The sequence below is a fragment of the Electrona antarctica genome, assembly GCF_951216825.1.
Source record: "Electrona antarctica genome assembly, chromosome: 14".
Classification (NCBI taxonomy): domain Eukaryota; kingdom Metazoa; phylum Chordata; class Actinopteri; order Myctophiformes; family Myctophidae; genus Electrona; species Electrona antarctica.
Genome location: NC_136795.1, coordinates 17,173,075 through 17,186,756, shown reverse-complemented (window position 1 = coordinate 17,186,756; position 13,682 = coordinate 17,173,075).

Sequence of the window (13,682 nt, the reverse complement as noted above, 5' to 3'; positions counted from 1 at the left end):
CCAGGTGCCCTGCCAGCCCCCTCATATTTAAAACCATTAAAAAATGGCATACTATAGCATTCAAAACATGCCAGTATCATGTCATTATCATGGTCAGTCAGTCACATGTCAGTATCACGTCCTCTCCTCTTCTCTTGACTTCCATGTTCTTGCATTCCCCTCACTCTATTTTGTGGTGTATGCCCGATGTTGGCAGTTTAGTGTGTAGTGTGTAATTCCATCTACTACTGCATCCTGTGCAAAAGGAGCGCTGGCTTCTGTCGCACTTCCTGGGTTCCTGTGGATGTCCAACATATGTTCAGAGGCTAAATACGGACATTTTTCACCCAGTGGAGTGTTTTGCAGTGTTTACGCACACGCACACACACACACACACACACACACACACACACACACACACACACACACACACACACACACACACACACACACACACACACACACACACACACACACACGTACAAAAACACCATCAGCTCAAGCAAGGTGCACAGAGAGGCCATTAGTTGCAGCGGGCATACCACTTAGGGCTCCATTTTCATCACCGCTAAAGCCCTTATCCCTAAACTTCTTTGCCTTTTTTGAATAGTTAAAATGGCCAGTCTACAAGCTCACAACGTGTCAATGTAGATTGGCTAGTGGAACTATTCAAATGTTTTTCAAAATAGTAAAAAAAGGCAAAGAAGTTTAGGGATAAGGGGTTTAGCAGTGACGAAAATGGAGCCCTTACTGTCCACACTTGGTGAACAGTAAACTAAGTTATAATTTACTTGAGTACTGTATTGAGTAAATGCTTGGAGTATTTGTTTTTTGCAAGCTGATGACATTAAATCCAAATCATTTGGATTACATTGCTGCAAGCAGCAGTATGGGGTCCAAGGAATGCAAATATGCAAAACCATAATATGCAATAAGCTATAGAAACATAGAAACAATTTATAGAGCAGAGTTCTGAGTGATTGTCGAAATAAAAAAGGCTTTTATTATGTTGCTTACTGAATATGGATGACTATGGGTAACAATCTTGAGAGACAGGAAGACCCGTGGTCAGAATCTAGAGGTAATAATAATAATATTAAATAATAATAATAATAATAATAATAATAAAATCACTTTAATACCCCTTTAACACACACAAAGGCAGTTTTGATCTAGTTTATAATCAGAATAAATCTTTGCAATTCATGAGTCAGATGAATGTCTGTGTTTTGCCCTTCACTGCACCTTGTGGAGTTCTGCGTTGCACATAATGTTTAATCTCTGTGTGGTTTGGAACTCAGCTCAATGCACTCAAGTCTCTTCATACTCTCGCCGGGCTCTTGTGGCACACATAAATTAATTTATACTCCATCGTATGATGGTGTATAAATTGGGCTTGAGAGAGACACGACAGCCAAACGCTCTTAACACTATGACCCCAAATGCAGAGACGTTGCCTTTAAATCCACTCAACATCTCCAAAGTGTCACATATCTAAAGTCAATCCCCTCCTAATGTCTATCCAATGTAATTGAGAGTGGTCATGCATAGGGTTGAGTAGGGTAGGGTTGCATAGGATTTTCATTGCACTTCCTAACCTACGCTCTTATGTAATTATAACTTTATGTGTTTCTAACAGACTAATATAATAAAATGACTAGGTTAGTGGAAGCTGAGCTTCCGGTTTTGTGCGCAAAAAATTATGCTTTGAAGTGCACTTCAAGGGGGCTAGCGCAAGGTTATTTGAATTATACAGCCAAATAAACGATTGGATAAATGCATTGCATTAACTAAATCGTGTACAAACTGTACATACGGTCTTTGATTTGAAGGATTAAAGATGAGCTGTTTTCCATATGCCTTGCTTTCAGCTCAGAACAAACTTTAAATTCAATTTCATGAAATTAGGATCCAGTAACCTATGTAACATTATAGTTTTTATTTTCCTCTTCAGTCTCCCATTGTTTATGCTTTGTAAACAACTGCAGTGAATTTTCAGAGGTCCTTTGTGTATGTATGATGGGTAATTCAATCCGCAATATACTGAGGAAATTGGCACTTCATTCTGACAGAGAAGAATTGGAGAGAGAGAGAGATGGAAGGACATACAAATAAGACAGACAGACAGACAGACAGAAAGACAGACAGACAGACAGACAGACAGACAGACAGACAGACAGACAGACAGACAGACAGACAGACAGACAGACAGACAGACAGACAGACAGACAGACAGACAGACAGACAGACAGACAGACAAGACAAGACAAGACAAGACAGAATACAGGCACGCCTTCAGTATAATTATAACCCCCCCAAAAAAGACAGGGAGCCGCGCTACGAGCTTGTAGGTCTGCTATTTTTGAAAAAAAGTTAAAAAAAAAGTGAAAAAATGGTGAAAACATATTTCTTAAATGCCATTCTTTGACCTTTTTGATTACGTTGGTGGCCACCGGAAAGATTTGCCTCCAGGATGGAAACTAGATTTCATCTTTTCGTGTGATAATATGGTTGAGTGGAGTCGCTCAGGGCTCCATACTAGTACATTTTCTGTTTTCTACTCTAGGGAGGTCCTCGACGCTGCAGAGATAGGCAGTATTTGAAATACATACGTGTCTTTGAAATATGTATTTGAAAAACTTTTTTGTATTTTGTAATTTGTATTTTGCTGGGATGGAAGAAATTAGATGCATTTTGTATCTAAATACTTTCAGATCTAGTATTTTCTGTATTTCAAATACATAAAATACTTTTTTTGTTTTATTGTAATTTTATTCTCAAATGGACACATGTTAAACATTTACACAGCCTCGGGTTTAAACTGTAGGGGCAAAACACACGCACCCATACACACAACACAACACAAAAGAGTCAGCTCTTTTTGCCATCTCACAGTTTAAAATTGCACAGGTTCGCTGTTGTTAGCAATTGCTTTACCTTGGTCAGGCAGAGAGAGAGAGAGAGAGAGAGAGAGAGAGAGAGAGAGCTGATAGAAGAATAAGAGCAGATATAGAGAGGGAGAGAGGGAGAAAGAGAGAGATAGACAGAGAGAGAGGGGGGGGGGGGTGATATAAGAATAAGAGCAGATAGAGAGGGAGAGAGAGAGAAAGAGAGAGATAGACAGAGAGAGAGAGAGATGGGGGGGGATGATAGAAGAATAAGAGCAGATATAGAGAGGGAGAGAGAGAGACAGAGAGAGACAGGACAGACAGAGAGAGAGAGAGGGGGGATGATACAAGAATAAGAGCAGATATAGAGAGGGAGAGAGAGAAAGACAGAGTGAGAGAGGGGGGGGTGATAGAAGAATAAGAGCAGATATAGAGAGGGAGAGAGAGAGAAAGACAGAGTGAGAGAGGGGGGGGGGTGATAGAAGAATAAGAGCAGATATAGAGAGGGAGAGAGACAAGGTGTGGGGGTGGAAAACAAGAGTGGAGTTCTGAGACGATAAGCTTCAGCCTTTAGAGCTGATCCCCCGACATGCCATATTCTGTAGTACACTGTCTGCCACGTTCACACACCATGGATGCCACTGCAGAGTCCATCCACTCCAATTGGTGTGTATAATACGTGGGCGCGTGCGTGCCTCCCTGCACAGGTGCCCAGATGAGTGAGTTCAAAGAGGACACAGAGCCACCTATTTGAATGAGATCAGAGGAGTGGGGGAGACGTGTGTGGATATCTGCTTAATTCACATCACTACAGTATGAAAAGAGGGGGGAGGGGGCTACATCTGAGGTAGGGGAAATCTAAAGTATGCTCATGAAGTATACACACACACACACACACACACACACACACACACACACACACGTGTGTGTGCGTGCACACACACACAGTTATCTCTCAAGCTAATACAGTATAGGCTTATCCATTATCCATACTACAAATGGGCTAGCCTACGGTTTGCTTGCTGCTGACTGAGTTATGAGGGGTCCTCTGAGAGAGACCCACTTGCAGTAGTCAAGCTGTGAGATAAGTGAGGCCTGGATAAGGAACTGGCGGACTCCTGGGTGAAGGGTCTGGTAGTAATTAGTTGTAAAGTGCACTGTAATTTTTTCGGAATATCTGAAGCTTTGCACTCAAGCTCTGTCAGAAGACATACAGTACATTTCTTTGAGTAGCATTAACCACCTGCTTGTCGATCGACTATTTTCAGCAACAGAACACAGACAGTGAGACAGGCACTAGTATAGAGCCCTGAGTGACTCCGTTCAACAACGTACTAATGCTGATACTTTGATTCATGCGTGTGAATCCAAGTAGCCCAAGCGTTGTGTATTGGGATTTTGTGACAACCTTACAGATACATATGCGCCATTCCAACGCTTTCCAGATCTTTTCCTGAAAGTTTTCTGAAAATGTTACAGGTTCTATTCACTGATTAGCCTTGCTAGTTCAGGACACCTTAATGTTGCATCCAACCTGCTCATAAGTAGACTATGTATCTTTATCTTTTGTAGGTTGTTTTATTAAATTCAAGGCATTTTAGTTCATTGGATGATGTTTGTTTTAGTATCGGCACACATCCCCTAATGAGTCACTTACGCTTGAGTGGTTTTTGATCTGCCAAGATGTGAATTAAGTGCCACTGTGGGCAGCAATAATGTGAAATGATGTTGATATTCAAGGCGGTGGTGTCTTCTGAACAGGACCCACATTCAGGTGACATTCACACCAGAAAGCTTTGCTGCGATTAAAACAAATCCTGCTGCGCATTGTCAGAAAGTGCACTTCGTTTGGCAGGTGTGAAGGCTCATTCGAATCATAATGCGTATCAAAGAACCGCATTCTACTCCGAGCAAAAACGGGGGTTTCGCGTCGCTTCCAATCGCACTTGATTACGATTCGGTGCAGGTGTGAATGCAATCCGCAGTAAATAAAGGAAATGAAGCAAACAATGTGGCGAGTGTGAGGAGCTGAACACAGTTGGAGACGGAGAAGGCATATTTTACGCAGCGCAAAGATGTCCCGTTACCGTGGATAGACGTGGTCGAATGAGGACGAGTACATTAATCAATTGCTTAAGGAAACACATAAAACATATTATAGCCTACAGAATATTCTGTCTGTGCGTGCCGTAAACATGGAGTGCTGTCAGTGTGTGGGGACTGGGGAGTAGGGACTTTCATCTCGATAAACTTGTAAACATTTTGCGCTGCTGTCCGTTATATCAGTGCACTTAGCGCTGTGCCCCCATGCCCAAAAGAACAGTGCGTAGCTGCGTGCGGAGTATAATTTTATGAGTATAATTTTATCACAATTTCACTGTGTAGGCTAGTTTATGAATGCAGCAGCAACACATTGATTAGATTGATAAAGGTCCCCCTGCTGCATTTCCAATTGCTGCGGATGACAGTGTGAAGGCAAACCGCAGCAAATTAAATATGCAAGAATCCCAATTTCTCCACCCATTGGCATCGAGTCTACCGGAGTATTAGGTGGGAATGTGACCTCAGAGAGGACGACCGAGCATAATGAAGAAGCCATTAGATGTTATCCAGAGCCTTTTGTGTTGTCTTTGGTGGGCCGGGGGAAGGAAGATAGATGGCTTGTGCTGCTCTATCCTGTAATGATGTTTTATTGGATATTATTTGGAGATTGGTGGTTTTATTACTTTGTCCCCATCTGCCCTGAGCTAGTTCCTACCCTCTTACTTTGTTGAGCGCCTCCTATGCTCCTCCTGTGCTACACACACTCATCTGTCTCTGTCTCGCTCTTTCTCCCGTCCTCGATGAAATCACATACATCTAAGGAACCTTGATGTGCAGCAGCTCACAACGTTGCCCACATGCCACCCGGTCTCACTCACTCACTCTCTCTCTCTCTCTCTCTCTCTCTCTCTCTCTCTCTCTCTCTCTCTCTCTCTCTCTCTCTCTCTCTCTCTCTCTCTCTCTCACACTCACACTCACACTCACACTCACACTCACACTCACACACACACACACACACACACACACACACACACACACACACACACACACACACACACACACACACACACACACACACACACAGTGTGTGTGTGTGTGTGTCAAGGCCTCAAGGCCAGGCAGCGTGCCACGGGAGTCGCTTGTGCCCACTGATTGTTTCTGCGGATCCAGCGAGTGACCACATGAGAGGATGACCTGTGAAATGCAGAGGACACACATGAGACGTCCGCCAACCTCCAGCCAACGGGAGCCTTTACAAGTTAAAAGCCTCCAATGCCTTTCGATCCAATGCAATCTCTCCTTTATGTTTTGGTCATCTGTTGCCCTGCAGACTTGCCTGTATTGTTATGAAAGTTCAACCACATGAATGTTAGCGTCCCCATTGTGTGCATAATAGGTGAGATTGGGACACACTGTGAGCTCAGACCGCTGGAGGTCTGCTCTGCGATTAATTCCTGTACAAAGGAAGCAATATTTGTTTGTTAGTATTTGTAGAATATACAATAGAATGTTTGTTCAATCCCGGTCTCTCCAGCTTTTTAGTAGAACAGAAAATACATTTTGGATATCTACAAATACAATTGAATTCTTACTATGAGAAACTACCATTTCATATTTCTACAATCCAATTCTTACTAGGAGAAACTATCATTTCAGATATCCAACATTTATAGAGAGATGACTTCCGCACACCCGGCAGGCAACTTGGAGCAGGTGCGACGATGACGAGGCACATACAATGTGGAAAGGAGGGACACCCACACACCGCCACTTGCTTGGTTCAGAGCATTTATTTAAGAATAAGAAGCAACGTTTCGGTCTTGCGACCTTCCTCAGGCTTCCTCAGCTATTTCCACGTTAGATATCCAAAATTAAAAAAGAGAAAACATTCCATACATCCATAACATTTTATATAAATAATATTTCATATTATGACTAGTACAAATGTAGTTTTGGATATCTGAAGTGGCAGTTTTGTCCTAGTAAGAATTGCACTGTAGATATCTGAAATGGTATTGTTTTTTCTCCTAGTAAGAATTAAATTATAGATATCCAGAATGCAGTTCAGTCAGATAACTCTCAAATAGATTGAACAAATATGTATTATTGAATCAGAATACAAGTGTGCATATAATATTTTATCTTGGCGTTCGGCTCTGCTACATTTACTCCCTGCTCGGCACAATTACACAGCCATCATTAAACATTAAGAGCAGGGAGATAGATATACAATAACACCCCCCATGTGGAACAGAAATAGCAGAACCCACCGGTGGTGCTGGGGTGGTGGTGGGCGCAAACAGCGCATAACAACAACCAGGAACCATATGCAGAAGGAAGGCTGGAAGAATGCAGTCTCTCCCCCTTTTAGAAACAAGTGCTCTCGGGAGGTTCCCTCGTCAGGAAGTGTCCCTCCAGCTGAATCAAGTTCCCTTGATTAGGGTGCATGGGTATAAAAAACTGTTTGGAAATACACTCGCCCTCCTTGTGCAGAAACAGGAAACAGACACCATTCGTTGCCATGGTTACCATCATGCAATTGTGTTACCTGTTATTTTGTTTGTACAGTTATATTGCATTGCATCGTGTAGGTTTGTGTGACATGTGGATTTCATTAATATGGAAAAAGGAAATACAGTGTGACTGTCATATACATCCATGGTGTTTATAAATCATTGTGTTAAAAGTTGTTTTGTTTGTGTGGTTTCATTTATAGTTTTTTCACGGTGGGGTAAATAAAGAGCCCTTGTGAACATCAGTTGGAGCATTGTCTATTCTGCATCAGATGAAGATTGTTTAGGAGGAGTTTATTTATCATTTATTTGTGGTGGTTCTTACATTTGTAGGTCGCGGTTTCCATGCGGACAGAGAGCAGGGCTGCACAAGGCAATCGAGTCTAGATCGGCACACACTCGCTCTTGAGGGCTTTATAAGCCACTTCCACTCAAGGCTGCTTGGTTTCGGACGACACTTAATATGGTGCGTGAACGCGCATATCGAGGGCAAGTGTGTAGAGCGAGTGGCGAGGAGCTGGTTTCAGAAAGGGGGTAACAGTTTGGAAATGCACTTGCCATCCTTGTGCAGAAACAGGAAACAGACACCATTCATTACCATGGTTACCATCACGCCATTGTGTTACCTGTTATTTTGTTTGTAGTTATATTGCATTGCATCGTGTATATGTTTGTGTGACATGTGGATTTCATTAATATGGACATTTAAAAGGAATTACAGCGTGTCAAAAAGGACATATACATCCATGGTGTTTATAAATCATTGTGTTAAAAGGTGTTTTGTTTGTGTGGTTTCATTTATAATTTTTCACGATGGGATAAATAAAGAGTCCTTGTGAACATCAGTTGGAGCGTTATCTATTCTGCATCAGATGAAGATTGTTTAGGAGCAGTTTATTTATCAATTATTTGTGGTTGTAGGTTGCGGTTTCCATGCGGACATAGATCAGGGCTGCACAAGGCAATCGAGTCTGCACAGACTCGCTCTTGAGGGCCTTATAAGCCACTTGACTCAAGGCTGCTTGGTTTCGGACGGCACTTAATATGGCGCAGCCTCGAGTGTTGATAGGAGAAATGTCATTGTAGATCTATAAAACGTAAATGTTTACTAGGAAGAACGGAATTCTAGATATCTTGAAATACAATTTCTACTAGTAAGAATGTTACTATGGATATCTTTAATTACAATTATGACTAGTGAGAATGCAGTTTTGACTAGGAGAAACATGGTTTTGGATATCTAAAACATAGATTATTACAGATAGGAGTGTGGTTCGATTAGAAGTTAAAACGCCTTGCCATAGAAGCCTGCTTTTATGCTCTTTAATACAATTCTGCCCCTCCTGCCTCAAAAGAGCTGCGTGAGATATTTTGGAAAGTATAGAAGAGCTGGGGTGGCTTGGGACTCGGGAGCCATTATCCTGCTGTTTGGAAGAGCTTTGGGTAAATGGAATAAACTGCACTCGTCCTGAAAGGCTTCCTTGAAGGTCATACGTTGGATGGGTTATTAACCGCGTCACCAACACATTTGAAATGACGTGTGAGGAAATCAACCAAGCAGGTGCACAAACCCAAAGAGGCTTGCTAACTGAATCCCCGGGTTCAATGCTTACTGTATCACACACACACACACACACACACACACACACACACACACACACACACACACACACACACACACACACACACACACACACACACACACACACACACACACACACACACACACACACACACACACACACACACACACACACACACACACACACACACACACAGTGTTTTAGGAAGGCAATTTTCGGTGCATGACCCCTAGCCCGCTCACTGCATTGAGGCAGACACATGAGGCAGACACATGAGCACTCAATCCTCGCCCGGGCTCACACACACCTCCGCCACACTCTTGCGGTGACATTTGAAGGACGTCGTCGCCCCTCCTTGGGGAGCAGTGCGTTGGTTGGATTTGAGAGCACAGATAAGGTGCTGGAGAAGTGTAAGTACACAACACCTTGGAGTTCAGTGCGCATGTCTAATGGATCTCACACCGTGGGCACACAGCTGGGACAGGCTGCAAATTGTCCTCATTTCACACAACCTCTGTCACTGACTCACTACCGTCAGACTTAGGCTAGAACAGAATACTGTCTGTGACCAGATGTCCTGGTTTGGCTGGGGATTTTCCCGGTTTCAATCTGGGTGTCTCTATACCAGATATAGGCCTACACAGAAGTCACACCCATAATAGAAGGCGCGAGCTGATACAGGTTGGTGTATTTATAATGTCTCTGCCCCAATTCTAATACAGGCCTTTTACTTGTAAAATCCACCCTGGAGTGCCTGGACCTGGATTTTCTTATGCCTTTTGGACATCATTTGTCCTCTATCCTGCTACCAAATTGCCTCGGTTTTCACTCTGTCGAGGTGCCAATTTGGTACAAAGTACAAAACTCTGATGCTGGCATTCAAAGCAACCAAAGGTATGGCAATGTGCAAACAGCAGTGTGCAAAGCAGCAAAGGGGAGGTTGTGCAGACAGTCAGGGAAGGGGTATAATCTTCTACGCCTCTTGTAGTCACTGAAACACACAATTAAATATACGCCAGTTCATCTGTTCCATGGCACATTCGAATAGCAGCTCGACAGACAGGTTCAAACGTTGGCAATACTGCGGTTGGGTACTTACAGGTGACCCAGGCGTTAACCTGGGCCTATCCGTCTTTGGCTTGCAGTATCGCAACCTCTCTGCCGCCTCGTCTGTCTCGTCTGGAGTCCAAGTTCGCCTTGCGTTGTAGCTCTAAAGTGCGTAGTGCAACCTGTCTTCCCTAACCAGTTCCCCTACTCTCCGTCAGTTCATTACTTGTTCTTTACACATCCAGCTCTCCTCCTGAAACCTCTCTCTACTGCTTTCTCTGTCGTGTCGTCTCTCCCTCTCTTCTCCTCTCGGCCCCCCCCACAGGCCGGACCGGGCCGGGCACACAGCAGCCGGGGGACATGGTCGTGGCACTTACAGAGCTTGTTGAAGGCCTGGCTCTCTCGGCAGTTACAGCCCATCTATAGTCAACCTGCTCACGGCTACCTCTGGCCCCCAGCTGGAGTGTCCCGACCCCCCGTCCTGGCCCCAGCCTGTGGGAGCTATATGGTCTGCTCTCCTCAAACACAGCTCCAACCTCTCTCCCTCCAAACACTCTCTGCAGTCTTAGGCCCAGGCTACACGTATATGGATCTTTTGCAAAACGGATATTTTCGTCCCATACGACAGAGATATCTGAGTCCACACACAAACGCAGAAACGCATTGAACACAGGAGAAAATCACTGCAGTAGCAGGTTTCAATTGTAGGTTGTATTATATTTGATTTTATATTTACACTTATGAGGTGCCAATCATATCTTTTAATGAAGGAATAAGTACCGCATTTTAAAAGCCACCTAAATTGTGAGTGGAAGTGGAACATGTTTCCACAATTAACCTATTGTTCAAGCTTCACACTCGGCACCAACACAAATTAAATCACCACTCCGCACTGGACTAGTAGGCTGATTTATTATTGGATGCAGAGCAGAGCCTTCGCTCACTGCAGTTGATGCAAAATATGATACGTTTTAAAGTTGTTTACAGTGAACAATTGGATAGATATCTGTGTAGTTTCCATGCAGGCACAAGCTGCATTTCTCACCTAATTATAGTAAAAATGATATGCGCTAATGAGCGGTGACATCGTTTCTGAAAAGCTCCGTTTCGCATGACTACACAGATCCACTGATCCGGATATTTTCGAAAATCTTCACTTATTTATCCGTTTCCAAAAACCTCCGCTTGAGTGGCCGAAAACGCTGTTTTTGCGTGTGGCTGAAAGGCCCAAAAAAAATGCGTTTAGCAAAAGATCCATATACATGTAGCCTGGGCCTTAAATAGGGCTCCTGGTTGACCACACCCAACCCAGGTGCAGGTCCTTGAAGCTGCAGGTCCTTGATTACTATCAGCCAGGGTTAGTCTCAGTCAGTGGAAAAATAAAGGTTATATAAAACATCATGCAACTCAACACAAAATACGCAAAACAATAAAGTTAAATCACTGGACAATAATCTCACAAAAGCACAAAAATTACAATAAACTAAAACAACAAACTAATTCCACCGGCTCACATTTGGACTAACGGGACTTGGGATCTATGGGAAGTCCCCAGTCTGAAAACCAACCTCTTCAGACTCCATCTTAGCCCGTAGCACTTGCCCTAGCCCCGACAACCTTACAGGCATATGCAAAGGCTAAACTTATGTAACTTAGATAGCATTTTATGTAGACATAGCACTATATAGTATATTCCACTGTTGGTTCTTAGCTTTTGTATGACTCATAATGACTATTTTTATGTATATGATTTATTACCATGTTTTTGTTCTTGCTTACTGTAAATCACTCTGGATTAATACGTTTTTATAAGAGTGTCTGCTAAATGCCTAAATTGTAAATTGAGCTTACAGTATTTTTGTATCATCATTGTTCTGTTGAGGTGAATCAAAAGGTGTGCTAAGTGCTAAAAGCCCATCCTGCTGAGAACACAAGGTGAGAGAATAAACAAATGTCAAAAGTAGAGAAAATAGCAGATACAGTTGGGTGCCACCGATATTGTCCCTTATCATTTGACCCATTTAGGCCTGACCTCAACATTTTTAAAAATCCTTCTAAATCCTCCAGTTTTCTGAAATAAATATTTTCACTTTTTTTCAAAAATAGCAGACCTACAAGCTCGTAGCGCGCCACTCGGTGGCGCGCTATGAGCTTGTAGATCTGCTATTTTTCAATAGCTAAATTATAACATAATGTTTAAAACACCAAAAGGGGTTCCCGCCCAAAATGGGTTAACTGTCCTTTTGCGCAGATCACGCAAACCTCAGCAAAAAGAAAAGGACAATATCGATGGCCTCCAACTGTATACAAGCACATCGTAACGACACATGTGAGCTTGTAGAATGGCTATTTTCATTATTTTGAAAATCACCTTGAAGTGACAGGTTTGCGTTTAAATGCCTGAACCGCATTTGTTTATTTTGTGGAATTGTGGCTATACTGAGTGGCAAAGTCTACTTTCTGACCTTGACAGCCCATACATCCAAACAGATTGCATTAAACAACATTAAACTCACTTTGCACTCACTTTATGCATGCGCAATTGTGCATTTGCGCAGACCCTATACCCATCCCAGAAATGAATGCATTCCATTGACAAATATGAGTTCATGATGTGCCTGCAAGTGTGTGTGTGTGTGTGTGTGTGTGTGTGGGGGGGGGGGGGGGGGGGGGGGGGGGAGTATAATACAAGATTCAGATAAAAAAAAAACACATGTTTATATACACTTATATAGTCCAGCTGCAGGGAGCGGCAGGGAGACGTCCCTGACCGCAGGCCCCACCATCCGGACATGTTCTGAGATGAAAGGGGCGAAACATCAAGGAAGGATGGCTCCCAGCTGATGACCCTGACAGCTGGTACTCGTAACGCTCAGACCATCCATCCACCGATACCAACAAGAGGAGGAACTTGCAACACCTGTAAGTAGCTCTAGCAGATTCTGCTTGTAGCAAAGCATCTTCAATGTTTACTTCATATATATATATATATATATATATATATATATATATATATATATATATATATACTGACTCTTTTCACATGGGCAATTCAGAAACCTGTCTTCCATTGACATAATCGGTAGATATTTTTTTAAACAAGATTCAAAATATATAATTATTTTATTATCGTGAGAACGATGGCTTCCATTATTCCATTGTAACTTTTCAGGAATAGAAAGCCTGCAGTTTCTATTAGCCCCATCGATTATGTCACTGGAAGACGGGTTTCTGAACCCTCCTATGAGACACAGACCGAGTAGATTTAAGTGGTCAGATGGGTGGGCTGGCGACTCGGCAAGTAGATTTAAGTGGTCAGATGGGTGGGCTGGTGAGTAGATTTAAGTGGTCAGATGGGTGGGCTGGCGAGCGCGTTCAAGATTTTCAAGCGGGCCCTGATCCATTAAAAGTTGGTAGTGAGTTCAAGGTAGAACCTTCCATGACGACAATAGTTCTTATCAGCGTAAACATAAAACACAACCAATATTACCTCTGTGGTATTCTGAAATCAAAACAAATCACAGTGACGTCATTTAAATTGGGCATACACATAGAACATTTATTGCTGTGTAGTCAGGCTTTAACCTTTGATGCCATATTCATTGACATAAGGATTCGTAGGAAGGACA